The sequence below is a fragment of the Ammospiza caudacuta genome, chromosome 1, assembly GCF_027887145.1.
Source record: "Ammospiza caudacuta isolate bAmmCau1 chromosome 1, bAmmCau1.pri, whole genome shotgun sequence".
In the NCBI taxonomy this organism is placed as follows: Eukaryota; Metazoa; Chordata; class Aves; order Passeriformes; family Passerellidae; genus Ammospiza; species Ammospiza caudacuta.
The window spans coordinates 82580343-82607835 of NC_080593.1; the positions used below are offsets into that span (position 1 = coordinate 82580343).

At 39.2% G+C, this 27493-nt stretch overlaps 1 protein-coding gene across 1 annotated transcript in view; it reads left to right on the top strand.

Annotated features, from left to right (window-relative positions):
- The window catches only part of DAP (death associated protein), a 52815-nt gene that overhangs the window by 6611 nt on the left and 18711 nt on the right, over positions 1-27493 (top strand). The gene's annotated exons all lie outside the window — the stretch shown is intronic.

Sequence of the window (27493 nt, forward strand, 5' to 3'; positions counted from 1 at the left end):
ACCTTGAACCTTATCACCAGTTTGTTTTCCTTGTGACTAGCAGACCAAATATGCAGTTGTTTTTGTATCATAAAGCAGTAGCAAGTTGGACACTCCTTCAAGGCAATTGGGGAATTTGGGAATTTTCATATTGCTGAGCCTTCTTTAAATGATCCTGTCATGTGAGACAAGGCTGGAGAAAAAAAGTACAATAGAAGTAAAACCTCAGCTTTCCTAAGATGTTTCAGTTCAGACTGTGCAGAAGCATAGAGGCTGGGCATATTTGGACACAGGTATCAGGCTGGCAGTCCGTATATGAGGTGATCTTTTGGTGTGCTGGGTGTTTCCTTTTAACCCTTGGCCCCTAATTCTGTCTGTGAGGTCTTTGATGGTATGGTGCTTTTGAATAGACAAGTAAAAATATGTGGTACTAATATTATCTGCTTTTATTTTTAGATGGGAATCTATCAGTTTTAGTGGTGGAGGATATTAAGACTGCAGTTGCTTAGCAGTTTTAACTAGATTTGTGGGATTACTGCTGTTTAGAAATGAAAGCAGGGAGGTTCGACGGACTATCGCTGTTTTTCTGTTCTTACAAAAGCCACCTGGTTTTGTGCTGCTTTCCTCAGCTAGCTGTTTTTCTTTCCAGCCAAGACTATATTTACCTGAAATGTTTATCTACTAACTTAGGGCATGGGTTTGTCCTTGCTATTTGCTCAAGTTAAAAAAACAAACTAGAGAACCATTCCTGTGTTTTGGTAAGTAGACTGACTTAGATGATATTTATTTTACACGTAAAATAGTGGTAATAAATAAGCATTGTGAAAATGTCTAGAAATAAACCCAAATGTGTTCATTTACTTGAATAGGAAACACCTTTTTGAGAATTAATAAATTCAAGTACCAGTCAGGAGAATTAAAATTTGTGTCCTTTCTTCATCAGCCAAGTTAGTCATCTTGTAATTCTGCACTATGACACATCAGTTGAAAGTGTCTGTATTTCAGTCAAGTTTTGTCTAAAGTAAGAAATTTTATCTTGGGGTCAATTTAAACTTTGTGTGGGGAATACTTCATTTTATTTGAGGTGTGTTGACCTTGACTGGGCAGACAGTGTCCACCAAGCTGCCCTATTATTCCCCTGCTCGGCAGGACAAGAAAGGAGAAAGTAAGATGAAAAAACACATCTGTCAAGATAAGAGCAGTTTAATAAAGGAAAAGCAAAGGCCATGCATGGGAGCAAAGGAAAATAAAATATGTATCCACTATGTCCCATCCACAGATGATGTCCATCACTTCCTGGGAAGTAGGGCTTCAGTATGTGTTGGGGATAGCTCTGGAAGACAAATGTCATAGTAATGAATTCTCCCTGCCTCCTCCTCCTTTCTCCTAGTTTGTATTGCTGAGTGGGTGGTCTGGAATGTTCCCTTGGTCAGTTGGGGTCAGCTGTCCTGGCTGTGTCCCCCCCAAGATCTTGTGTACCCACTGCCTGAGGGTGAGAGAATAATGTTGGAGAAGCAGCTTAGGTTCTGTGGAAGTGCTGCTCAGCAGTAGGGAAAGCTGGTGTGTTTTATGTCATGTGGTGTTCCTAGCTACCAGTGCCAAGCAGGGCACTGGGAGGGCTGCTGTGGCGAGAATCTACCACCTCAGCCAGACCCTGCGCAGTGTTGTACATCTGCTTATCTGTCACTGGCATGCCAGCCTCGTGGCAAGGAGCCTCATTAGGATCCAAATGACAAGACTACTTGTGCCTGTTCACAGATCTAAGCCTCTCTTACAACACAGCACCTGCTTTATTCCCTTCTTCAAACAAGATTATGTTTTCCCTGTTTCACTCAAATGGTGCAGGGAAAAGTTAAAATTTAACCTTGATTTTTGTGGCTGTGTCTGCTGTAGCAGGTGCTGTGACACAGTAGAAGCACATCGATAGAGGTGAGCAGTGGGTGCTGAGGACTTAATGTTCACACTGTGTGTGTTTTAGAGATAAATTAGTTTGGTCATCTGGACTGAAGGACCAATCCTAGCTGGCATGTGTTAGGTGTCTCCTTGAAATGTGTGTGTCAGTTTAGCATCACCTCAGGGAGTCTAGGTGAGGTGACCTGAGACCAGTCCCCAGTGTGAAACAAAGCCTAGACAGCTAGGTTGGAATGATTGGGAGAGAGGTGAACTCTTGATCTGTAGATGCTAACAAAAACGAACTTTATTTTAATACTGTGAGCAAAGGTAATGCTTTTAAGACAGAGGAGAAAGTTTAAAGACTTCTAGAGCTATCTTATTAACTAGCTGTGGTACATCAAAATCCATTCCTTCGTCATGTTTTGACAATCATGACCTGATTGTCAAAACATGCACTTTGAGTGTGCCCTTTGCTTTGGTTTTCATTTGGAGGATACATTATTGGTTCGTATTAGGGACTTGTACATATAGTTATTCTGAGTCTGTGTATCAGACTGAAAGCATTGAGTTGAACTATTTTATTTCTTTGATCTGATCCTCTTGAGAAAGAAAGCAGCAGGAGGACGTAAGTATAGTTAGGTGGGAATTAATGTAAATTATAAGTTTGTTTACAAGTCAAGAGAAGTTGTTTTCCTGGTAGAACTGATGGCTTTTTGTGTATGTAAGGGAAAGGATTTAATGTGTCTGTTGTAGGCTCCTTTGGGAATACTTGCACAGCTCTGGTGGCAGTACAGTCTATGTGAGCAAGAAGGTATTTAGCCATAGACAGAATAAGCTAGTCAAAATTAAATTAGGTTTGCAGTACATCGGCTGCTTTTGTGCTGGAAGGTGCAGTCCCCCAGAGTTTGTGTCTGCTCCAGATGATTCATGGTGCTGTTTGAAAACTCTTGGATTCCTGATTGTGCATGAGGGGTGGTTTATCAGGACATGGATTTGTTAGGAGGGGTGAAGTGAGCATTGCTCTCCAGCACCAATATATATGTACTTTTGTGGCTTAGTTAGCTGGTATTTTATGTCCCTTTGTTAGGCAAGTGTGGAAACATCTGTGTTTTTAACTTTGTGCTAGCCGTGTTTTTAGTCTTTGCCATTTTAAGGCGGTATTGTTGATATGATGCAATCTCTACTCCCATTGCATCTGAAGTCAAAAGAAGCAAACAGCCCTTCAGGAAATTTCTGTCAGCTGATATGGGCAGCTGACAATGGGGTGAGAAAATAAGAAAACAGAGAAGAGTAATTTGTGTGTGAAGAGGGAGGCTAGGATGAGTCATTATTTCAATCCCATTGTAAACATATCTGAAGACAAATTAGTGGAACTGGCAGTAAATGGAAGCAGAAGAATTCAGTCTTTCCCAGAGTTCTCTGGGAACTCTGAGAGCACATGACCTCCCCATAATGGCACAGATCTGAGCAGTTGCTGAGCAAGAAGGCTTCAGGTCATAGAACTATTTGTGGCTTTGGAGACAGCTGGCATTGTTTTTGCATCTTGCAGGAAAAGAATTGGATCAGTGTTTCTAGTCTTAATGTAAATGAAGCTTACATAGGTAAACACCCCTGACATAGCTAACTGTGCTGTGATAAAGGTGACTTTAACATTCACCGGGTAGGTCTTTGATGTTTCTTTTTCTCAGTTGTTTAGCTACTTGAAGTCAGTTACTGTAATTTACTCTGCAAAGTATTTTACTCAATTCTGTTTCCCAAAATAAAATTGTTATGGCAACCTCCCATTTCATGAAATTGTAGGGAGACTTGTCAGGGTGGTGATTTGCAATCCCTTAAAACAATATGTGATAAAGACCATTTTGCACAAATTTAAACTTTTCCTGCAGGGCCGATTTCAGCCTTGAGTTGTAGCAGAAATAATTTCATGTCTCTAGTATAAATACAGTTTTACTTAAAAAAGGAATGTCTGGATATGATTATATGGTGGAGAAGGCTCAATGGAAGAAAGTCGCACAGTTTGATTTAGGTGACCTAAAGGTACGTGTGGCATCAAAGCCAGTGGCACCCCCATGGTCAGGGTGTCCATGTCAAACTGTGCTGTGTGGTAGGATCCTTGGCCCATATTCTTTTCAAGATGAATGATTTTGATCAACTTGTTTAGAGCTAGGATGCTGTCTGGCTGAACTTCTGTACTGATGAATTACTGATTTTTCTCAGGGTTGTATAATTTCTTAACACTTGTGTTGGTTTGGTTTTTTGGATATGGTTGCAGTTTTTATTGATTGACAGTCATACTGATTGCTGCTGGAAGCTTTTTTTGTGATGCTAGAGGAGGGTGAACCATATAAATAGAAGTATGGTTATGAATCAAAACCATCATTTTTCAGGACTGTATGTTGTCATAGAAATTATTTGGAATAAATAGGCTACTCACAGTCCTAGTCTTTATTAAAATCCCATTAATGCCTGTTTTACTGAGATTTGCAGTATCATGTGCATTCCTGTGCCAGCAGCTGACTCTAAACATAATAAATACTCCTGAAAGACAGATAATTTGAATTGAGAGCTGCATGTTCAGTTTTGCACAAGAGATTCATTAATTGTCACTCTGGGATCTCAAGAAAAAGAAACTGTAATTATCTATCAGGATCTAGATTTAAAAAAATATTTAAAGTATCTGGCTTCATTTTAACCACAGGGTAAACTGCAAAGGCTTTTATGTCTTAAAGACTCTTACCTTCTCTTTTGTTGTATTTGTGAAATAAAGTGGGTAATTACCATGATTTAATTACTCAAGATAAATGCAGTAGTGTAGTTTCTCTATATATGTTTAAATTGTATGTGTTTTGTATCTTAAGCCTACGTGGAGATTGTGAACCCAACATTATGCCTGACTTTTAGGTTGTGGATATTTGCCTTTCATCCATCGGGTGAAAGGAAAAAAGCCAAGAGAGTAATTTAGAATGTTGACTCAAAAGCAAAATTATGCTAATGAAGCATATGGGTGTTTGTACGCCAAAGAGTACTCCCAAAACTTAGTTACATGGTGAGAGAGGAGTTGTCAAAGGCCCCTGTTATCCTTCAGTGTTACTTGTTAAGTTTGAATATGCAAGTTGAGCTAAAACTGTTTTTTTCTTTCGGAAGTGCAGTGAAAATCTCAAAAACTTGGGTGTGGGTATATACTTTCATTCAAGAGCAAATTTGTTTTTCCTTTTCCTCACTTTGCTCTGCTGCAACTGACAAGAAATAAGTCTCAGGCATTTCTGTTTTTTTATTTGCCACTGAAGATTCTCCTGTCATTAAAATATTCTTAGTTTTTGCCTTGTCATGACCCATGTTGACCAAACTTCTGACAGAATTTAAAAAATATAAATTGGCTTTATAATTAAGCCATTAGAGAAGGTTTGTATGTCTGTTTACATCCTGAATATGGAAGTGTTTGGAACTGTTTCTGTTCTTTGTACTTTATTGTTCTGGTTGTTTTAGCTGGGGTAGAAAGTGTAGAGTCAAAGTTCTGACCCTTTAGCTTGGGAATAACTGCTGTTCAGGACAGCTGCAACCTGGGAAATGATGTGTAGTGTTCAATCCACTTGCATGCACATCCTTTAGGAGGTAGTTTCCATCATGTATGAAGATGTCCTAGTCCAGGTGGTTCTGATGTAGTTTGTTGTAGAGTCAACAGGTGTTTGACAGAGGGAAATATTGTATAGTTATATGTAAACAAACAAAATCCCTCCCAAAACTTTTCAGCTTGTTAAACATGGAAAGCAAACCCATATAAATGTGAACAGGTAGCAATGAACTTCCATAAATACTCGGAGTGAATAACCCATTGGTGTTCCTCCCATGAAGTTCACTGACGTAAAGCTGAAAAAGACCTCGTTACCTATGTTCATGTATCTGTAAAACCAAAGTTATGTAAATGTAAGCAGGCGTTGACTCAGTGTGGTGAATATTTAAGGTTAAAAGAAAGAGACAGGTCAGGACAGACAGATTGCTACACCTTCTGTGTAAGTTTCTGGAGAGGAAATGTGCAACTTTGGTGGGTAGAGGACTGACTGAGTCCCCTTTTGCTTCAAAGGTCCCTTGGGCTACTGTGTCAGTGGAGGCAGCCTTGAAGGAGTGAACTAGTACTCTGTAAAAGCATCTGTCATCCTCTTCTTGGACAAAATTCAAATTTCTTCTACCATATTTCTAACCATCTCTTTTTTCCCATCTTTGTGGCCTGATTATGTTACCTCCATGAGCTGATATGGTTGCACAAAAGAGGTTATGTTCATAGATTGTATTGTCATTTTACATTTGACCACATAAAAAATGAAATTTGATTAAAGATATGGATATAATGGGTATGACTCAGAGGTTTTTATTCCTGTCTTTGGCTTTTCAACTCTTGTTACTCAGATATGGAGCTTTGGAGGCAACTGGCCTTGAAAATGAAATGTCTGGTGGAGATGCAATGGAAAAGCAGCCTGGCTCTGAATACTTGTGGTTTCTGGGAATTGCAGCAAACGCTGGGTGTTACCCCATGGTCATATTAGAGCTTTGTGTGACTAACTCTTTCTTTACTTGGCTCAATATTCCAAAGGTTAAAAGAAGGTTCTGCTGGAAAAATGCTGTTGAAGAACTGCAACTATAATTTTGTAATATTATTAATATTATTAAGCATAATAATAAGCATTATTAAGTAACATAGCAGAGTTACGGAGATAGTTTCCAAAATATCTTTATTTCCAAAAAAAAATACAGTGCTTAGTGCTTGGGGGTTTTTTTAATCCCTTCCCCATTCTTATCTTTATTATTTTGGACTTAAATTTACTTCACAGTTAAGGGAATAGCTTCTTAATAGTGTTATACCATTCTCCTTTACATAAGTGGCATTGCCTTCAATGCATTTTTCTACTTTATTATTCATCTTTGTGTCTCAGTCTTTTGCCTAGGGTTTTTATGATTAGCAGATGCTCAAGTCTGCTAAAGTTTATACATACATAATTTGATTAGTTATAAAACCTGAAAACAATATTAGCTGTGTTCACGTGATTTTTCAGGACAATACCTTCTGCAGATGACCAGTTACTTTGAGAAGTAGCAGAGTAATTGCTATGACCTCTGTTCACCTCCATCAAACGCCTATGCAGTAACAGACTTAAGTGTATGTACAGAGAATAGAATGTGTAATACTGATTTTTAAATGCAGAGCTACTGTAAAGCAAGAAAATAGGCTGTGAATATCTCCATTTAAGAACTGAAAATATCTGTGAATGTAGGAAATGGGGAAAAAGCTAAGCAAGGTTATGAATGAAGCATTCTCATACAGGAAGATGAGAGCCTTCTGAAAGACTGTTTTATGCTTCCAGTATTTCTTGATGATTGAAGCAGTAAGTTGATAAATCCATCAGTATAAGTGCCAGTTATGACATTATATGGATAGTTCTTTTCACATTCCTAAAGTACTGTGTGCATGTGTGAAAGAACTAAAAAAGATCTGATATTTCTCCCCCTCAAAGTGAATAGAAGATAACGCCATCCAGCTCAGCGAGAGCCAGGTTCTGTCCTGAAAAAACATATGCTGCCTTATGAAATTATCTGGAAAGCTGAGTTGAATTGTCAGCCAAGCTGGTGTAAGAAAAAAGATTTTGAAAGAATGAAAGTCTTTAATTTGTATTCTGTGTGATGAGAAAGGTGAGAACAGCTTAGTCATATATGAGAAGAAAATGGATGAGAAGCACTGTCTTTACTGTGGCACAGCTTAGTTAGCACAGCATTCCATGTCACTACAGAAAAGTCAATGATATTGAACTAATAGCTTGTGTGGTATTTTCTAGTTCTTTTCTCTTGATATCTTTCTGAAGTATTGGAATGCATGGGATGAAGGTGACTATGCCAGTCTGTCTAAAAGCACAGGTATTATAAAGCACAAAAATTTTCAAACCCAGAAGTACAGTCAAATCCATTTCACTATGCTAACTGAGCCCAAAGCTCTATTATTTAAATGTTCAACAACACTAAGAGTATTTCTAAAGCTAAAGGTATTAATTTCTCCTAGCAAAAGCTTGCAGAGGACCAGATGCTACTCATTTATTTAGCATCACAGCCCTGTGTTTGAAGTGAAGTCACCAAGAGCTGAAAATGAGTAGGAGGTGCGTGCGATTGTCACTGTGTGCCAAGGAGGGGGGTCTTTTTCCAGTAGCACCTTTCTCTCCTTTAAGTTTCTTCTGCCTCAGCTGCATCAGGCACCAAAATTTGAAGTAGTTTAATATTAAAATAAACTTTGAATTATCGTTTCTTAACTGTCACTGTTCCAAACAGGAGGGAATTTATTTCACTCCCAGCTGCTCCCAGAACACTGGTACAAGAAGCAAGAGATACATGGGAGATAGATAAGAACAACACTGAAAACATTTGTTACATTGTCATCATTAGAGTTTTATTTAGTCTGCTGTGGCTGCTTGTCGTTGCTTGTTGGGGGAGTGTTCACTGCAGTAGGCTTGCTGCCTTCTGATATTACTGTAACATTTTAATCACCACATCTTGGTCACAGACATCATGTTAAATAGATGGCAGTTAATAAAAATACTTTAGCAACATTCACACAAATCTTAGTTCTGGAAAATTTCAGTTTCTCTGGGACTTATTCCTTAGAATATATGTAGTGCCTGGAGCTGGTACTGTATTCACAGGGCAGCTGGCTTTGTTGCTGCTGGGTACAACCAAAGTGGTTAGTTCTTTTCCTTAATAATCTTGAAATTTAACTGTTTTCTTCTTCTTTTTTTCCCCCAGCTTGTTAGAGCTATAATTAAATACTAGGCTAGCTCTCAGTTATGTCTGGCTTCATCTAGCACCTCACAATGCAGTACTGAATCAAACAGTCCTTGAGATCCAGGTACTTTTGAGTGCTGAGTGTTTGCCCATTGCTTTCCAAACCCTATTCTAAAGCCTTCTTTTTTACTTTAAATAAATAAATCAGTGCAGAGCTCTGGGTGTTACAGTGGAAGAGCTAGGTTGGACTTTTTGCTAGAACAGTTTAAGTGTCTGTTATGAGAGTATTTAAACTACCAAAAATGTGCAAAATAATTCAGTAACTAAAATCTCATTACTCACTGTGTCCATCCTTGTACACCTTGGATGTTGCTAATAAGCTTGACTGCATTCCAGTGCTGATGATCACTTTCCTGAGACTGCAACCTCATATGAGTGTTTAGAACATGCAGTTGTAAACTGTGTTTACTGTTTAGTGGTTGCTAGTTAAAAATTGCTAGATTTTTGTGTTTAAATATTTTATTTTTCCATGCAGCTTATTAACATATGTGCTCATGTGCAACATGTTATTGTTACTAATAAGCAAATTTCTTTTGCTTGTAATGTAAAATTGTTTTGTGGAGCACTAAGGAATTAATCAATCAGTTAAGTGACAGCCCCATTTGGCTTGCTTGTTAAAATGTTGCTTTTGTATGGGAGGTGATGGAATGAAATTCTAAGTTGAACTGAGTATTTTTCACTTCTATAATTCTTCGTTTATTTCTGGTATCATGCTACCCAGTGATTCTAGAGGAAAAGTGTATTTAGCCATGTGTATGCTGTTTTATATCAACAGTGACACTAATAGCATTACCACAAATTCTTCCACATAAGGCTATTTAGAAGGCTTGTGACTAAATGAAATTTAGCCTTCTTAATTTTTGCTTTGAAAACTGCTGTAGAATTAATTTCCTGTGTTCAGAGATTACATGATTCTGTTTCTGCTGGTGTGTTTGAAAGATTTTATTCTCCTTCCAGTTTACAATAGGGAAAAAAGTCCAGAACAAAAAAAAGCTTCAGAGGAGTGGAGCTTTGGATTCTGCTGTTTTCTCCAAGCATAGGCTTTCTGGTTGATGACATTGGTTGGTTTGGTTCCTTCCCTGTATTGGGATGGTTTGGATTACCTCTGTATGGCTTCGAAGTTCAATATTACATTTTTCCTTCATATCTTAAAACAATTGCTATTAGAGAAAATTTGAATTCCTGCTGATAATGTATTATCTATTCCTTCTGCAGTTCCTTTGAAGATCTCTCTTTATAACACATTGTTTCCTAGTTCAAATTCTTATTTTGTGTTGTGTCTGACTCTTTAAGTGATTTCTTTATTAGTTAGTGATCACCAGTTATTGTCATCGTGTTGTATTTTCCTAAATCACCTTTTTTTTTTTTAACTCCTGAGAAGAGTTTTAATGTTGAGAGACCTGTATACTTTTCATCCTCCTATGCAGAGCTAGCAGATTAGCTGGTCTGATGATCAGGACTTGGCTCTTATATTAAAATTTTATGTGTCAGACTGAGAAATAAATAAATCTGCTGTTTAGGAGCTGTGAAGTTCTAACAGAACTAGATGGTAATAGTCATATGTTTTAAGGCCATTTATGTGTCATTTCTGTATTTGACTATTGCCATTTCTCTCTGCTGTATCCCATGCTAACTCAGTTTAGTGAGAGGTCTTACTGGTGTTTTTGGAAATCTCTGCATACCCGGTAGGCTAGAAGATTTTTGGGTGTTTTTTTGCTTTGATAATTCCCCTCAGGTTTTAATACCTTTTACTGGGAAGAGAAACTTGCCAAATTAATGCACACTGTTGTCCTCTGCTGTGGGAGGAGAAAAGGGAAGATAACTGCTCACAGTTAATGCGCCAGATTTTGTCTTCCTTTCTACCTTTTTAAAAATTTTTGTAGGTTAATTACATAATGACTTTTTAAGACACTGGATCCCTGCCTGTTCCCATGTCTTCTAAAACAATAAATAAGTAGCAATACAATGAAGGAAAGAGGGAGTAATAACCTTGTTATAGTCTCTATCTTTCTCTTCTGTTGTAGAGAGTATGGATGTCTCTGCAGGGCCAGCACAAATATCTGCCTGTGCAGCGCTCCCCTGCAGATGGTCCTTTGGAGCAGTGTGCAAGGAGAATTTGTGTACAATGAGCCCCATAAATTCCTCCAGCATCTAGCAATCCAAATTACTCCTGAGGAACTTGCTAATCAAAGTACTGACATTCAACCTAGTTCCTGTTTTTCTATCCCTCTTTCGACCATATGGACATTTCTCACCTTGATGATCACACTCCAAGTAGTGTGTGCTGCAAAAAGTTTTTCTTTTTGCATGCCTGGTAACTTTTTCCTGTGTCCCTCAAGTATTACATACTAAGAAATACTGAATAATTTACATTCTCCTCTTTATTGTATATTTTTCTTGAGTTCTCTTTTATCAGTTTGTTTGGTTTTTTGGGGTCATAACTGGAACTGCAGTGTGGAGGGTAAAAGCCTGCCCCAGACATATGCACTGAAAAAGTTCTATTTTTCTGCTTGTTTTCCTTCTCTTAATTGTTCTTGTGTTACAGTTGTCTTTTTAAATGCCTTTTAGGTATTAAACTGCTGATTTCAAAAATCTTTTCCCAGTGATAACATTTGTTATTGAGTTTAATAACTGTGGTAGAGGCTATCATCATGTAGGTTCAGTTAACATTGTTTTTCTCAGTGTGTGTTTTCTGCATTTATCATGGTGCCATCTTTCTTCTTTCCCTTTATTGTTCTGTCATTCCTCTGAGATCTCTTGTAACTGTTTACATTCAGGCTTTTTTTGTCTTGAATAATTCACTAACATTAGCATATATTGTCATCTATTTAGACCTGTTTTCAAGTTATCTATTTACAAGTTATCTGTTTTTCAAGCTCTTGCAGGATCCCACTGTTAACCTCCATCATTATGGTATTTGATTTATTCCTCTGCTCTATTTTCAGTTTGTGATTCTCGAGAGTGTCTTCTGCCATATCCCATGATAACTCAGTTTATCTACTGAGGAGCCTTGTTTGCATTTTTTGGAATTCTGTGCATACCAAATAGACTGACTTTTTTTTTTTTTCACTTGATCATTGATTCAAATTTTAATACCAATCCTGTTAAATATTTAGCCAACAAATATAAACTCTGTTTTGGGGTATTTTACAGTAACTTTACCTTAAACACTCATTCTCTTGCTAGAAAATCCTCAGCTAAGATTTCCTAATACTACTACATTGTTAGATAGCATGCAAAAATATGCAAACAAAGCTATTAAGTAATAGATTCATCTGCTGAATCTAAAATAGCATTCATATTGCTGAAAAAAAAAGAAATCTTTATGTGCTTGTTTTTAGTATTTCCTTTTCTAAGCTATCTTTATGTACATACTTGAGAGAAACCTTGGCAAATAAATAGCTTCTGTGAGATAAGTGGCATTCATTTGTTTTTATTTGAACTTAATTATGTTACTACAAATGTGGTGAAAATATCATCAAATGAGACAAAATGTCTGTGCAAAGAATCTAGCAGCAAAATTTCCATCAGACATCCCCTTGGGTTTTCCCAGCCTTTTTAGTGATGTTTTTCTAACATTGGAGTTACTGAATCATCACAGTTGATGTTTAGTCTGCCGTAATTTCAGGGAGTGTTTACAGCCATGAGAATTCCGTGGTGTGTCCCACCTTTCAGTAGAGAAGGCAGTGCTGAGCCAAGCTTCTGGGCAAACAGTCATGCATTAGGATTTGAATAAATAAACAAAAGCTGTGTTTATGGGAATGGTGGGCATATTACTTGATCTGTGCAACAGTAGCAGGGTTGATTGTTGTCAGTGACCTTGGAAGTAAACAGTGAATCTTCAAGTGTGCTAATGGTAAATAGCTGTTTTGCTTAGTTAAATGCCACACCAATGGTGAGGAACTCCAGAAGTGCATCAGTAAAGTCTGCAAAAAAACAATTTTGGATTACAAAATCCTTGGAATGCAGTTGGTACTATAGGACAATACAAGGACACAGCCTCTGGCTTGGGAAGTTCTGAGTTGCAGATTTCTGGAGAGTGCTCTCAGGAGCTCGCTTCTGCATGCTCCATCTTCATCTCAGGGGCAGCGAGGGGAGTATGTGGTCCCGCTGATTGTAGGCTGAGTTCATGTTAACATGAGTTGCTGTTTCAATAGAGAGATGTGTTGGGAAGAAGTGATGATCTCATGAAAGCTTTATGTAGTTAAACTGAGTAATGGAAATGTTTGGGAATTTCTTCTCAGTAGCTGTGGTGGTGTTGGTTGGTTACAGAGGTAACCTGGTACTGCTGTATTGGGCTGCAAAACGTTTGCACTGGATTTTTAGGGACTTGAAAAATCAGAAGCACCTTCTAGGAAGGCATTTTAAAACTGATTCTAAGTTATTCTAATAACCTGCTGCTTTTCTTAGCCCTGCTGGATGTAGGATAAATAGGCTAGAGTCTCAGGCAGTGACAGGCCTGCCTCCATAGCCTTACATGAGGATTGAGTCTCTGTATCCTATGTTGTGTGCGCTGTCTGTAGGCTCTACATAGAGCAAATTCACAGAACAACTCAAAAGCAGTGTTGCTCTCTGGATTCACCACTGCTGCACATATTATTAATACCTTTAATCTCGCAAGATTCCCCAGGCGAAAAGGGCTAGAAAAAAATTTAAATCTTAATTGCTCCAACATAACACTGATACTGTTTAGAGTACCTTAGAACATGTCTCCTGGCTAGACTCTGAGAATTAGTTTGGGGGAGGGTGAATTCAAGGCATACATATGTTAGTTTGTTTTGGTTTCTTTTTAAGATGTCATTGCCAAGAAGTGCTTCCAGAAGTTCAGTTTTGGCATAACAGTGTACGAATTAGCACCTTGATTTTCCTAGGCTTTCCTTAGATTTGTATCCATTATCTTTAACATGTGGCATAAATTCAATGGGTAATTCTTCTCTGGTTTCTTCAGACTGTAGTCACAGATGTAAATATGCACTGAGCTTTTCTAGCGGATACAAGAAAGGAATGAAAAGCGAAGAGAGGAAAAGAGCCTCAATTTATACATTTTTCAGTTTGATTTTTTCTTTCATAAGATTAAGGAAGGTGAGAGTTGCAGTGTTAGTTGGAGATTCATGATCTGCCAAAATAAGCTTGACTAAAAGAGGAGGGGAAAAATAGCCCACCCAAAAGTCATGTTTTAGCTTTCAAAATATGGAAAAGGAAGGAAATATAAGTGTTCTCACAAAAAAAGGATTTTACCACAAACTTGGCAGATATTTTTGTGGAGAAATGTGTGTGTTTCTGCAGATGAAAATTGAGAAAACAACCTGGTAAATAGAGATGAAAAATTTAAGTACCACATGTTAGTCTAACTAGCACAGTCTCTGCAAATAAGTTCTAGTAAGATCAATCAATCTTTGGATGAATATCAAGATATGGATGGTTTTGATGTTAAAGTTTAATTTGATTCTGTGCATACATCTTTTACTTTCACTTCCCTAAAGTAAACCATTGGAAGATATGAAATACTGCTTTATGGAAAGAAGCCTGGAAAATCTTTATGCAGAATTGAGTTGCTTTAATTCAGTGTGTAGTACTTGATGTTCATGACTTTTCATATTCAGTAATAAACTTCTCTTCACTCACCTGCCCCTGCAGCCCTGGTGCTTTTCATTTTGGATGTAAGTCTGTTGTCCATCTGCTCCTAGGCATCTTGAAATATTTCATTTGTAGGAGATGTTCCTTTAGGTACAATGTCCTGGAAGGGTTCACGTTTGGTGGGAGTGCTATTGGCAGCATAAATATTGACTTTTGTGGTGCTTGTCTGTGGCACTCATCAGCTGGTAATTACAGGCAAGCCAGAGATGATCAGAACTGACATCTGTCACGTGCCCATGCAGAGACACTTCTTCGGCAGCATCCAAAAGTAAATCTCTTTAAACTGGAGCAACAGCAGCCTTTCCTGAGGCAAGAGGAGTCTTCTGAAAGCATGATAGAAGTCTTCTTGTATCCCTGTATATAGCATCTTCAACCAACCATTTTCTATTAATTTTTCAGTGGCCTTTGTAATCCAAACTTTTTTGCAGAGTTTGATGCCATTCTGGAATTCCTCTCCACTGGTAGGGCATTTATCTGAAGGGCTGTCAGGTAGGCTGGTGAGTGGTATTGGTGCCTGGGCTGTGGGTGGTACTGTGTTTTGGGAACAAGGTCACAAGCACCCAGTGTAAACCCAACTTGACGCTGGAAGACCAGTCTGAGCTCAAGAAGGACCTGTCCTTCCTGTTCACTTCCACTCTTGGAGCGCCCTGGTTTGGAGCCCTTTCCTATAAGGTTCATGATAAGCAAGAACCTGCATTATTTTGGTTTTGCTAGTCTCCCCCAGTCTTAATCCAGGAGTTATGGATAGGGAGGGATTTTTTTATGATCAAGTACCACAACAGCATGAGAAACAAGATGAAAATCCCTTCAGTTGCACTGTCGTCCCTGCTTTGCCTTGCAGATTGGAACACTTTCAGGCTGCTGGCAGTCTTGTTACTGTCTGAAATATTCATGTGGCACCTTTGCATCTTGACTAGATTCCTGTCTCTGGCATGGTGGTAGGGAGAGACGGAAGAGTGGAGGTGGGGGCAGCATGCTGTCAGTGAGGTCAGACAGTAAAACAGTTAAGCAGCTCCTCTGCAGTGGGAGCTCTGCTGCTGTTGCAAGCCCTGGCCATGGGCTAACACAGTTTTGTGCTGGTTAACAAATAAAATATCTGAAGTCTAGGCTGCAGCCGGAGTGAGAAATAACCTACTTCCCCTACTTGCACCAGCGAGGAGGAATAATCTGTTGCCTGAGGTTATCTACAGAGCATTTGAGCTCTGTGCTTACTTTTCAGCTTAGCCAGGAACAAGCTTGTAGTGGTTTTGGGTTTGCAGACTATACTGCTAACCCTCTAACTTCAATTTGAAATACCTTCTTGAGGAGAAATAAATTTGTGAGGCAACAAAGTTGGCTACTACTTCTCTCACGTTTCTGTAGAGGTGAATGATTTGCTTTATATGAGCCCAATTGTGAGTTAGAAATTACAAACTGTAAATTTATGATCTTGTCATAGTAAAAAAATGATGCCGCATAAGTGTTCATTTCTGTAAGCAATCTCTGAAAAAACAAATGGTTGTGGAAACTGTTGGATTGTTCCCACCTGTCTGTGATCATCCAAGAGAAATTGCAGACAATTGGGTATTTGCCCTAGAGGCCACTTGAGCTGCTATCTATGGGTATCTGTTTCCTGCTCTGGGTAATATATGGAAAAATTCTTCAGGGCCTAAGGCACGTTTTAAAGACTGCAAGCTGGGTTGTACTCAGGCCAGCAGAGATAAGAAAAGATATTATTGAGGAGCCCTGCAAGGCAGTCAGGTTGGTGTTGCACTCCTGGGGTAAGCAAAGGTGTGGAGGCATCAGCTTTAAAATCTTCTTTTTTTTACGTGCCTTTAAACATGGGATCTTTGACCCCTGGTGCAGGTGGTGCTGTGTGCTCTGTCATCACTCACTGAGAAGCAGTATCCAGTGCACAAGTCCTTAAAATATTTATGAAATAATCTTCTGCATCTGTGCCACTGCTCTGTTGAGATCTCTCCTTGTTCTTATTGAAGTTCATTAATCAGTTGTGGAGTTTTGGGATTTAAATGCAAGTCCTTCATATTTGTTCTTCATCACCTGGCATGCAATAAACACAGCTGCTGGAACTTGAGTTTCCTCAGCAAAACATGCTGCAAGAGTGTTGTGAGTAGATTATGAAAATCTGACATACTCCAAGTCTCTTAAAAAAAGAATCAGCTTTGCCAGATAAGTTGGCACTTCCTGCCTGAGTGAGCAGAAGGACGGAGTTGAAGTTGATTGGCAGGCTTTACAGGCTGGAGAGGGGAGCCATTGTGAACATGGTGAAGTGCAGCATGGCCAGGTGCAAAGTCCTGCACCTAGGCTGGGACAATTGCCATCACACAGGCCGTGTGATCAATGGATTGAGAGCAGCCCTGCAGGGAAAAACTTATGGGGATTCTGGTGGATGAGGGGCTGAACATGTGCACTTGCTGCCCAGAAGGCAAGCTGTACCTTGGTCTGCACCCACCTGAGTATTATATCCAGCTCTGAGGACTCCCAAGGTAAAAAGGATGTGGACCTGTTGGAGTTGGTCTAGAGGAAGGCCACAAAAATGGTGAGAGAGTGGGAGCACCTCTCCCATGAGGAAAGGCTGAGAGAGTTTTGGTTATTAAGCCTGGAGAAAAGCAGGTTCCCAGGATACCTCTTTGTGGCTTTTCATCTTCTAGGGATTTGACAAGAGAGATGGGGACAGACTTTTTAATAGGACCAACTACCACAAGGGGCATTGGTTTAAGCTGAAAGAAGGTAGATTTAAATTAGATGTTAAGAAGAAATTCTTTACTGTGAGAGTCATCATGTGCTGGAAGAGGTTCCCCAGGGAAGTAGTGGATGCTCTGTTGTTGGAAGTACTCAAAATCAGGTTGGATGGGACCTTGAGCAGACTGCTCAAGGCAGCCTTAAAGATGTCCCTGCCCATGGCAGAGAGTCATGTTTAAACATGACTAGATCATGTCTAACAACCCTTACAACCCAAACCATTTGGTGGTTCTGTGTCTACAGGTAGTGCCTATGTTAATATTTTGAGAGGAGGGGATTTCAGACATTGACTTATGACTGTATTTTTAAAAGTCCAGGCAAAAAACGAATGTTTAACTGAAGCACATTTGATGCAGAGATTTGGTGTTATTGCAAACAAGAGCTGTGGAAGATTTGAAAAAGAAAGACTTGGAGTAGCAATGTTTATAGCCTCATTTATGTATAAACCATTTTCGTTAAAAAATACCAGCCTCCATATGATACAGTAGAAAGAAATTTCCTTATAAGCAGATTCTGGTACAGTTTGCTTGCTGTTGTATGTCTGACACCTCTTCCTGAGGCAAGATGAGGCTGTGAAGGAAAGGGAACACTGACTGATACTGAATTAAAAATACCAAGTCTTCAAGGCTGATTTTCCTGGCATTTCTTTGAGTATTTCTTTTCATTTGATGTGGGAAGACAGCTGTCCTTCAGTGTCCTTTGGTTTCTAGTAGTTAAACATCAAGGGTTCCCATTGCATGACTTTGGCTATTGTTCCTTAGGCCTGGAGGCACCTTGTAGACCTCAGCTGCAAAAGGATAAGGGCATGGACAGATGAAGAATCTGTCTGAGGAAAAGCAATGAAGTGTAGAGGGTGTTTGGCTTAGTGAATGTCAGTTCCTCAGAGGGGCTGCCATCCTTATTTGACAGGGTAATACAGGAGCAGTTGTCTTGTTTCCTGTACATTAGCAGCAGGGTCACTAGTGTATGATGGTGACACCTAAGTCTGGATTTCATGTCTGCTTCTTTAGGGGGCAGAGAAAACCTCTGTTTTGTTTACCACCTAAGGGTAACTAAGAGGTTTGCTGTATTCACTGTAAGAATTTGTGGAATGACAGGAAGAGCAGTCCCACCTAGCAGGAGGAGTATCAAGAAAGCTGTGTGCTTGATGGAAGCAGTATTTTGAAAGAGAAGAGGTATGTGTTTTAGTTAAATTAGTGCGTGTTCTGTCACCAAGGGATTGCCTGTCAGGTCTAATTTGAAATGAAACTAATTGTTAGTCTGACAGCTTGATGTGCTGGGAAACATGATAAATACATTGGTACCAAAAATCGTTTTCAGCTCTATTATCTAACTGTTGTTTGACTTAATGAGAAAGGAAGAGCTGAAACATGAATGTTTTTAGGAACAGCTGCCTATAAGTTTTGCTTACGTAGAAATAATGCAAGATTTTTGGGCTCTTTTCATCAAATGCTTTTAAAAACTGTTGTACTCTTGTTTCATAATCTTTGCTAATTAACATAGGCATAAAAATATTGCTAGCTCTGGTAACGTTAGTATGTTTATCCTGTTTTTCTTCCCTACTCAAGCATATCCAGGATAGAGAGCAATCTGAATTCCCTAAACTACTGAGATGTAGAACTAAAGAATTAATTTGCATTTTTGGTCATAAGAGATTTCATTAGAATCACTTGAACTTTAAAGAACTAATTGCAAGCTTATTTTACAGCTGGTATTAAAAGGACAGCAAGGTCACTTTCTCTGATCAAAGTGAAGACTGAAAACAACTGCCTGGCAAATCACATAGATAAACTTGGAACCAATTGTATGAATCATCAAAGTTTTATTGTTACGGCTTCAGACTGGTGTAATTAGGCATTACCTTTTGGGCAGACACAGAATGTAGTCTCCCTCTCAAAAATTAAAAGCAGCTTGCTGTGAGACTGGCTTTGAAATAGAAAAGGCAGTGGTTTGTCAGGAAGGTAGGACTTCAGGGACAAATCTGGGCTAAGTACTGTCTTTGTAGGCAGCTGTCTTTACTGCTGCCACCAGTTTCTTCTCTTTGCTTTGTTCCAGCAGTTGTTTTGATTTTCTGAAGAAGTCACTTAACATTGCCTTGTGACAGTAGCCAAACCTGTGCAACAGTACCAGAAAGATTTTCAGCACAGCTTTCAAGTTGAGTTGACTCCTAAATATGTGTAAGCATTTGTTTCTTTCTTAAGGAATTGTTTTTTTTTTCTCTTGTTTTGCAGTCTGCTGTCATCTCTGGAGGGGTACTCGTTAGTGGCAGCAGGGAAATGTTCTGTTTTCTGAAGTTTCTTTTTGATCCTGCAACAAGATGTAAATCAGCAGAGGATCCTTGCTGTAGAAACATCCAGGGACTAATGTCTCCGAGCAGTAATTTATCAGAGCTAGATAATAAGGGAAAGGAATTAAAGATCCTGAGGGGATGAATATCTTTCTAGGACAAAGAAGGGAGGGTCAAGGAATAGGAGACTCTTGGAAGAAAAGATTACTATTTTCTGAAAAGATAATGTGAAGGTGATTGTCTTGAGTGTGAAAGAGACCCCTGAACTGTACTAGATAGGGCAGAAAACTGAGTGATAGGCTTACTGAAATTAATAAAGAGCTGGATAGAAAGAGGGAGAGGAAGGAAGAGATCAAAATCAAGACTTACTAGAATGGCAGAAGGGATTAAACTTGAGAAACAGAAAGGAGTTCAGTGCAGGAAAATGGATTTGCTCCTAATACTTCTGCTCATTCTCCTTTGTGGCCAGGAACTAGGCACAAAATGTCAGCAGTGTCCTTATCTCATGCAGTGCTAGCCAGTGCAGAGGGCTCATTACTATTATCACCCTTCTGGCTTAAAAAAAAAAAAAAAGTGGCTAACCTTCATCAGTGTGATGATTAGCATGATGAACTCTGTTTTCCAACTTCACTTGTTAAAGGCAGACTAGGAGATTTAGTCCCATGCAGGCTTACCATCTAATGAGCTGTGTGCAGCCCTGCACCCCTTGTGAAAGCCATCTTCGGAAGAGCAAAAAAAGCTTTCTCCCTTTTCCTTACCCTGCTGCAAGAAAGATTTCAGCCTAAATGATATTAAAAAAAAGAAATCAACTTGACCTTCACTGATCTTTGTTTTGGTGTTTTCTTTTAAATGAAATGGGGGCTGCAAAAAACCTTTCAGTTCTTTCAGACTTGAGAATTCAATAACAACTGTTTCAGATTTAACTTCTCTTAATTATTAGACCATCACACTGAAATTATACCAACCAGAAGCTCCATATGTGCAATAGTTGTCTTAAAATAACAGTATGACTTCATTCAAGCAAACAAATCCCCTCAAACCTAAGGATTGGGGTCAAATCTGTTCCATCTATATATTCACTGAGAAACTTTAGTTGCCTGATCAACTCTCCAGGTTTTCTTCAGAACTTACTTTATTCTCCAGAATTTATGCCATTAAGAAGGTGCTTGCCCAACTTTTTATAATACCTATTGAATTTCCTGTGGCTCTAGTTCCTATTTATTACACTTTAAAAATCTTTTTTCACAGCAGTCTCTGAATAATTTCCTTATGGGCTTTTTGATGGTGCTTATAAGTGGTGCTTTCAGAATGAGTTTATTTTTAAAATGTTCTTCAGGTATAAGGAAGCCAAGTTTGAAGTTAAAGTATAATTAATGGGCTGGCCAGCTTGACCCTAAGGTGCAGTCATATTGGAATACTTACTTTGCATGTAGCACTTGGTATTTTCCAGCTATAGCTCCTATTGCCTTTATTTGCATTGGTCTTTCCTGCATTGAATTTAATATCTCAAGTAGGATGCTATAAAAAAAAAAAAAGAAGAAAGTTTAATCTGTGAAAAGTTTGATTATGTGATTTGCTAAGTAGAGCTTTTGGATATTTTCTGGGAAATTACTAGACTCCTTTAGTTCTAGATGTCTTCTTTCTTGAGCATTCCCTAGCTTTTTTCCTAAATCCTTTCCAGCTGTTACAGCAAGGGCACCTCTTGTGTAATCTTCATTGATACCCAGAGGTCTGTTCTGTTTGCTGAAGAAAGGGTTTGTGTGAGGATAACGTAAAAGAAATTAGTGGAGCATTCAGTGCAATTTGTGAGTTCTGTTTATTAGTAGACAAACTGTGTAGAATCATCTAAATTCCAGTAAGTAACATCTGGTTCATCCACACCTTCATGCTACTTTTCTTTTGCTTTCTCAGCCTCTTTCATTTTAAAACAATTTACATGCCATTAGCAGAATTTTGTTTTCTACTGGTTACATGCTGGTTAGATGGGTGTGTACATTAATTGAAGGTGATTTCAGATGTGTGCAGACCATGGTGAGACTTTGGAAATCTCTCATCCAATTGCCAAAATGGATGGGAGCAGATTAAGACAACGAGCTGCTGATGAGATGAATAGCAGGGAAATGATCACTTTGAACTTAATTTAGTCATTAGCACTTTTGCTAAACTTTTGCAATTGGTCACTATTAGAAACTAATTGCTAGGTGCAGATTGCCTGGTTTTCTGAGCTTCTTATAAGCCATAGCATCTACGGACACAGTTCAGGCTCTGGATCATGAGATAACTCAGGTTGGAGATGGCTTGAGAGATCTGTAGTGTAGGCTCAAAGCAGGGATGAGCAGAGCTCAGACCAGAATGAATACTCATGGCTTTATTGACCCAGGTCTTGTAAATCTCCAGAGATGGAGGCTGTGCAATCCCTACAAGCAACCTGTTCTTCTGCTCCACAGTCCTCATGGCAAGTTTGTCTGCACAGAACCTCCCTTTTTTCAGCTTTTCCCTGCTGTCCCATCCTGCAGCCATGCATCACTGTTTAAAATCTGGCTTCTTGGTAACATCCTTATAGGCATTGACAAGCTGCTGTTAGGTTTTCCCAAAGACTTTGTTCCTGCAGGTTGAACAAACCCAGTTCCCTGAGCCTTTCCTCAGAGGATAAATGATCCAACCATGGGAGCATCCTGATGGCCCTCCCTGAGCTCACACTACTTTATTGATGTTTTGGGGGCCCGGAACTGGACACATTATTCCAAACATGGTCTAGTGAGCACTCAGCAGAGCGGGTTAATCTTCAGCACAAAATAAAGCCAGCTTTTAGGCTACTAGAAAATGCTGCTGGCTCATGTTCAGCTTGCTGTTCACCAGGAATCCAAGAGAGAAATTAGTTATATTAGTTGTAAAATTTAGTCTGATCTCTTCATCAGCCTCATCATCTATATCCTGTATTTCATAATTTATCACTCTATGTCAAGTTTCTCTCCAGATTAGCTTTAGGTGTCTTTACCTCTGTTTTCACAAATCCCAATCTTTTGTCTTTTTTGTCTGCATCTGTGCCTGCCTGGCCTGTGAAGCTCATATTTTCTGCCCTTGGATCTCCTGGGACTTTCCTTTGTAACTGTGTATAGTAGGGACAACAAATAGAAGGAGTGGTGATAAAGAGTAGCTGGTGTTTTATGTATTGTTTTTGGGGATATTGCTGTCTGCCAAAATTGCAGGACAGTCTCATTTGGCTCATGAAGCTTTGAAAATCTTGTGCAGGTGAAGCTGTATTTTCTTGGCCTTAGCCATGCAGAGCAGATACCTGCAAGCAGAAATGCCTTATCTGCAAGCACAGATGGTGTATCTCATTAGACCTACTCACAGAGCTGAAAATTTGGATGACCTCTTGGTCTTGTGAACCTTTATATATTTGAAATACTCAGACTTCTGTTTCATGCCTGAAGATTCCTACACATCTTGCTTTACTTGTGTCACATCATTGGAACAGTGTGGTCCCATTATTGGGACTGTGGCCTCTATGCCTCATTTTTTGCCACATGCACAAATGCCACAGAGAATGTTCCTGACAAACAAGTGGCAATTGAGAGTCCCTGATAAGCCAGGGCATTGCCATATCTTCTTAGAGTTGCTTTCATTCTCAGTATGGCAGAGCAGCTGATCTTCCCTTGAAGATAGTTATTCAGAGACTTCGGCTACATCCCCTTTTTCCAGAGGATCTGCACTTTATGGAGTAGATAATTCTACCTGCAGAAGGTAGACAGCCTTGTTGCTGTGGAGGAAGTCAAGTCCTGGATGGAGCTGTTTTAGTTCAGCTATCTATCACACAGGAATATTTCAAGAAGTATCAGGATGAATTTTTAATAAGCTAAGAGGTAATATATTCTGAATTACATATAGGTGTTCAAGTAAGTAATGTCATCTGAGTCCCACCTTGTGACTTCTGCTGTGCATCTCTTCAAGATCTTCATTTGCATTTATAGCTGTATTGCAAGAACCAGTTGATCCCAGAAAACAACCCTTACCTAATCAGCTTGCTGGTCTTAAGGTATCCTGGGAGAAACTGAGGTAATTTTGCTGTTTGTTTTTTTTTAATTCAAAGGATAATAATATAGAACATGTAAGATTCTCATCAGTCTGCTGCAACCAAACAGCTCAGCATTTGGAGAGCACTCCTTGCCATGGATAAGGGGTTCATTCATACTGAGAGAGACATTATCTTGGATGAAGCTCTCATAGTTGAAATTGTCTGCAATGAATGAAGTAAAGCTGTCAAATTACAGCACAGGAATGGCCATCTAGATATGCATTGGATTTTTTAAAAATTAGATTTATAGACCTGGGCTCACAGACAAGTGGAAAGCCTTAAGTCTAGATATCTATACCATGGTAAAAATGGAAAGAAATGTTTCTTACAAGCTTTGTGTTTTCAATAGGAAAAAGATTGGCCCTGTGTCTTAGAGTAAGATAAACTTATTACTTGAAGTTTTGATATCAGCCTTATATATGAAATGTGCATTTCTTCCTGGCTGTGGAATTCACGTCAGCCAAAGCCAACTGTGCTGTGAAGGGTATTAGGTATTCCTTTTAAAGGGGATGTTGTAGGTTCTTGTGTCCAAGTTTGGACAGGATGAAGCATCTCAGGCCCACCAAAATGAAAGGCAGTTCCTAGGATCTAATTTCATTTGTTTGCCTTTGTTTACATATTGCAGTTAGAGAATTATTTTTGGGGTGTCACTTTTATCAGTGGTTCCCTATTCTCTGCTCTCAGAACTGGACTTCTAAAGTCATTTTACTTAAATTTTACTGTGGTAACTCTGACAGAGACTTTGCTTCCTCTGTCGTGATTCTGGTCTCACACAAAAGGGGATTAAACAGCAACCAGCCAACCTTTGGACAGCTTCATTTTAGGGTAAAAAGGCTAATGGGGGAAAAAAAGCAGTTTACAAGTTAACTTTCATGGGATTTGACTAAGTTGCTGCTGAGTCAAAAGTTCACCAGTCTTCTGTTAAGTTTTTAATGTCTCTTAATCCACACATTTTCTGTGAAGAGGAATTGCGTTGACTGCAGAGGCCCATTGTTTTCCATATTGTCTACGTTCTAGAAATTTTACATGAATCTTCCATTTTTAGGAGCTCATGATTTGTCTAGACTTTGTATCAGTGCTACAGTACATTTTTAGTGTTACATGTGCTGCTTAATTTAAATATGTCTTCATACAATAATTCCTGAAGTTTCCATACCCCAGAAGTCTCTCAGATGATTATATTAGAATTGTTGAATTACTTTATGCAGAAGTTGACTTCATAAATGCAGGAAAGGAGGAAATTGAATTTAACTGTGCAATAGCACTACATAAAAAACTATTTTGGTAGATAATAACCATGTCTATAGCAAAATACAATAATAATACAGCTGAAATTCACTAATCTGTATTTCCTAGAGGAATGTACATGGTTAATTCTAAACTATAAAATGCAAATGTGGGTATCTTGATGACTTCATGAGTTCATAGTTCTGTAATTATGTTTGGTATTTAATTCAGAATAATCACTGCAGAATCTGATGTCTATGCCTCAACTCTAAAAGTGTTGAATGCTTTATATGGAACTGTGTTTGACAGTTAAAAGATTCAGCTAAGTTAAAATCTTTTGAAGAATCAAATACCTTATTCATAATTTTGACTTTTCAGTCCCACCCTTACAATAGCTTTTTTGTTTTCTTGAAGTACCTAACAGAAACTCTTGGAATATTAAAAAATTTCCCAGTGTTTAGAAGCACTTCAGAAAAGGCAGTCAGGAAGAGCTAGGGAGCTACAGGCTGGTCAGCCTTACCTCACTTCCTGATAGAGCAGGCAGTCAGGGAAACTACTTTCAGGTACTAGAAGGACATGAAAGTGATGGAAAAGTCCACATAGATGCATCAAAGGGAAGTCATATTTGATAAACTTAATAAACTTCTGCAGTGAAAATACCAGCTTGATAGACAAGGGGAGAGTGTTGGATGTTTTCTACCTAGGTTTCAGAAAGGCCTTCAAAGCTCTCTGCTGAAAGATCTCCATGGAGAGGATCTGATGAAGCACGGGCTTGATGAGCAGAGTGGGGTCAGTTGAAAACTACTTGAATGGCCAGGGGCAGAGAACTGATCATTTAAAGGAAGTCTAGTTAGAGACCAGTTATTAGCACTGTATCCCTGGGGTCAGTACTGGATCTGGTCCAATCCTCTTCAAGATCTTCATTGATGATCCAGGTGATGGGGCAGACCTTGCCCACAACAAGTTTGCATACGACACAAAACTATGAGGAAGGGCTGATGTGCCACAGGATGGTGTTCAGTTTTGGGCTCCTTGGTACAAGAGGAAGTTGGAGCTACTGAAGATGGTCAGCTCAGTGAAGGGCCACAAAAAGGATGAAGAAATTGGAGCACCTTTGCTGTGAAGAGAGATTGAAGGAGCCAGGGAGAACTTTTCAATATATATAAATACCTGCAGGTAGGGCACAAGGAAATGGGAGACAGTGGTTTTCAGTGATGCCTTGTCACAGGACCAGAGACAACGGGCACAAACTGAAATTCTCTGGACATCAGTCAAAAAAAAAGGTGTTTCCTGTGAGAGGGACTGAGCACTGGCACAGACTTTCCAAAGAGATTTTTGAGTCTTGATCCTTAGAGATAATAGAAAGCTGCCTGGACATTGTTTTAGGCAGCCTGTGTTCTTGATTGCTGAGCTTGAGCTGGGGCTTGGATCACATGATCTCCTGAGGTCACTGCCAACCTCAGCCCTTCTGTGGTTCTCTTGTGGAGTGCTCTGTAATTACAGTTCTGTAATTTGTTTCATTAGTTTTTTTCAGTGTTGTTTGTCTTTTAGACTTTTAGACTGTCTAGACTATACTCTCTTCTCAAATAATTGAAGACAGTTTTGGTTTATGAACTCTGTATGTGTATGTCCAGAGAATAGGTTAGCAATGAGTGTTTCCAAGACTCTCTTAGGTTGAAGTGTTATAATCTAAGATTGATTTTCAGTTTCTATCTGAAGTGTAGTGGCAGATCTCTGCTAAGAGGGATATTAGAGGAAGCTTGTCCTTTGTGCTGCTGTCCAGGTGGAGCCACCGAAGCAGCACGTACTGGAGACTGGATGATCCAGGAGAGCCATCTAGCCTTTTCAGAGTGTGGCCTTGTACAGCCATCCCCACATCTTATAAATGATCTGATGGGGCAATGTGGAACCTGCTCTTGGTTGTCTGTACAGTTGTGTTGGTCCAAAGTGACCAGAGTTCTGATCAGTAGGCTGCCAGTGTCAGATGAGTGCAAAAAAATAATACATTCACAATGAAATGCTCCATGGAGGAGGAAAAAGCTGGTGATCTTCAGAGCAAAGCAGCTGCCATGAGCATGTGAACCTCCAGAGAGACAGGCTGCCCTGAGCACTGACCCAGCACAGGCTGCAGTGATGGGATTGTTATCTGTGGCTTGGCATCTGTGTGTGGGCACTGCTGACTGAGCCTGAGCTGCAGCCAGATGCGCCACTAGGGAAGACACTGAAGTGCAGGTCTGGGGACAAGGTCACACTAGCAACAATGTTTGAGTTGGCCTCTGCTTGCATTGCCTGTTCTGTGCTTAAAAGGATTATGATCTTCTGGGCTGTCAAGTCCACATTTTGCAGAATACTATATTTCCTTGTCATTACAACCAAATTGTTAATCGTTAAAAAGTGCACGTGAGAAGATGAACAGCCAGCTCTTTTGCACTATCCTGTTTATTCTCAAAGAATTTGTGCTCAAATTCTTTTCATCTTTTCCTTGAGGATTATATCAGATATTTCACTTCTCTCATGCTTCTGTGATAGTGGTTCTGCAGGCTCAGTCACACATTCTACTGAAAATTCAGAAGTGGTTTCTCAAGTGCAAGTACCGCACTTAGTAATCTTCACTCAGTTTTCAGAAGTACAGATGCTCCTGTTTAAATCAGTCACATTTGTGAAGGCCCAAGCCCTTTGAAAAATGCAGCAGGGTATACTAATAAAAATAGCCAGAGTTGAAGTTTACAAACTGCATTTGAAACTGTTGTGTTATGTGGACAATAGCCAAGATGCTGAATGGGTTTCCTTAGGTTTTCCAAGGACATAAACATCACCAAATTACATCTTCC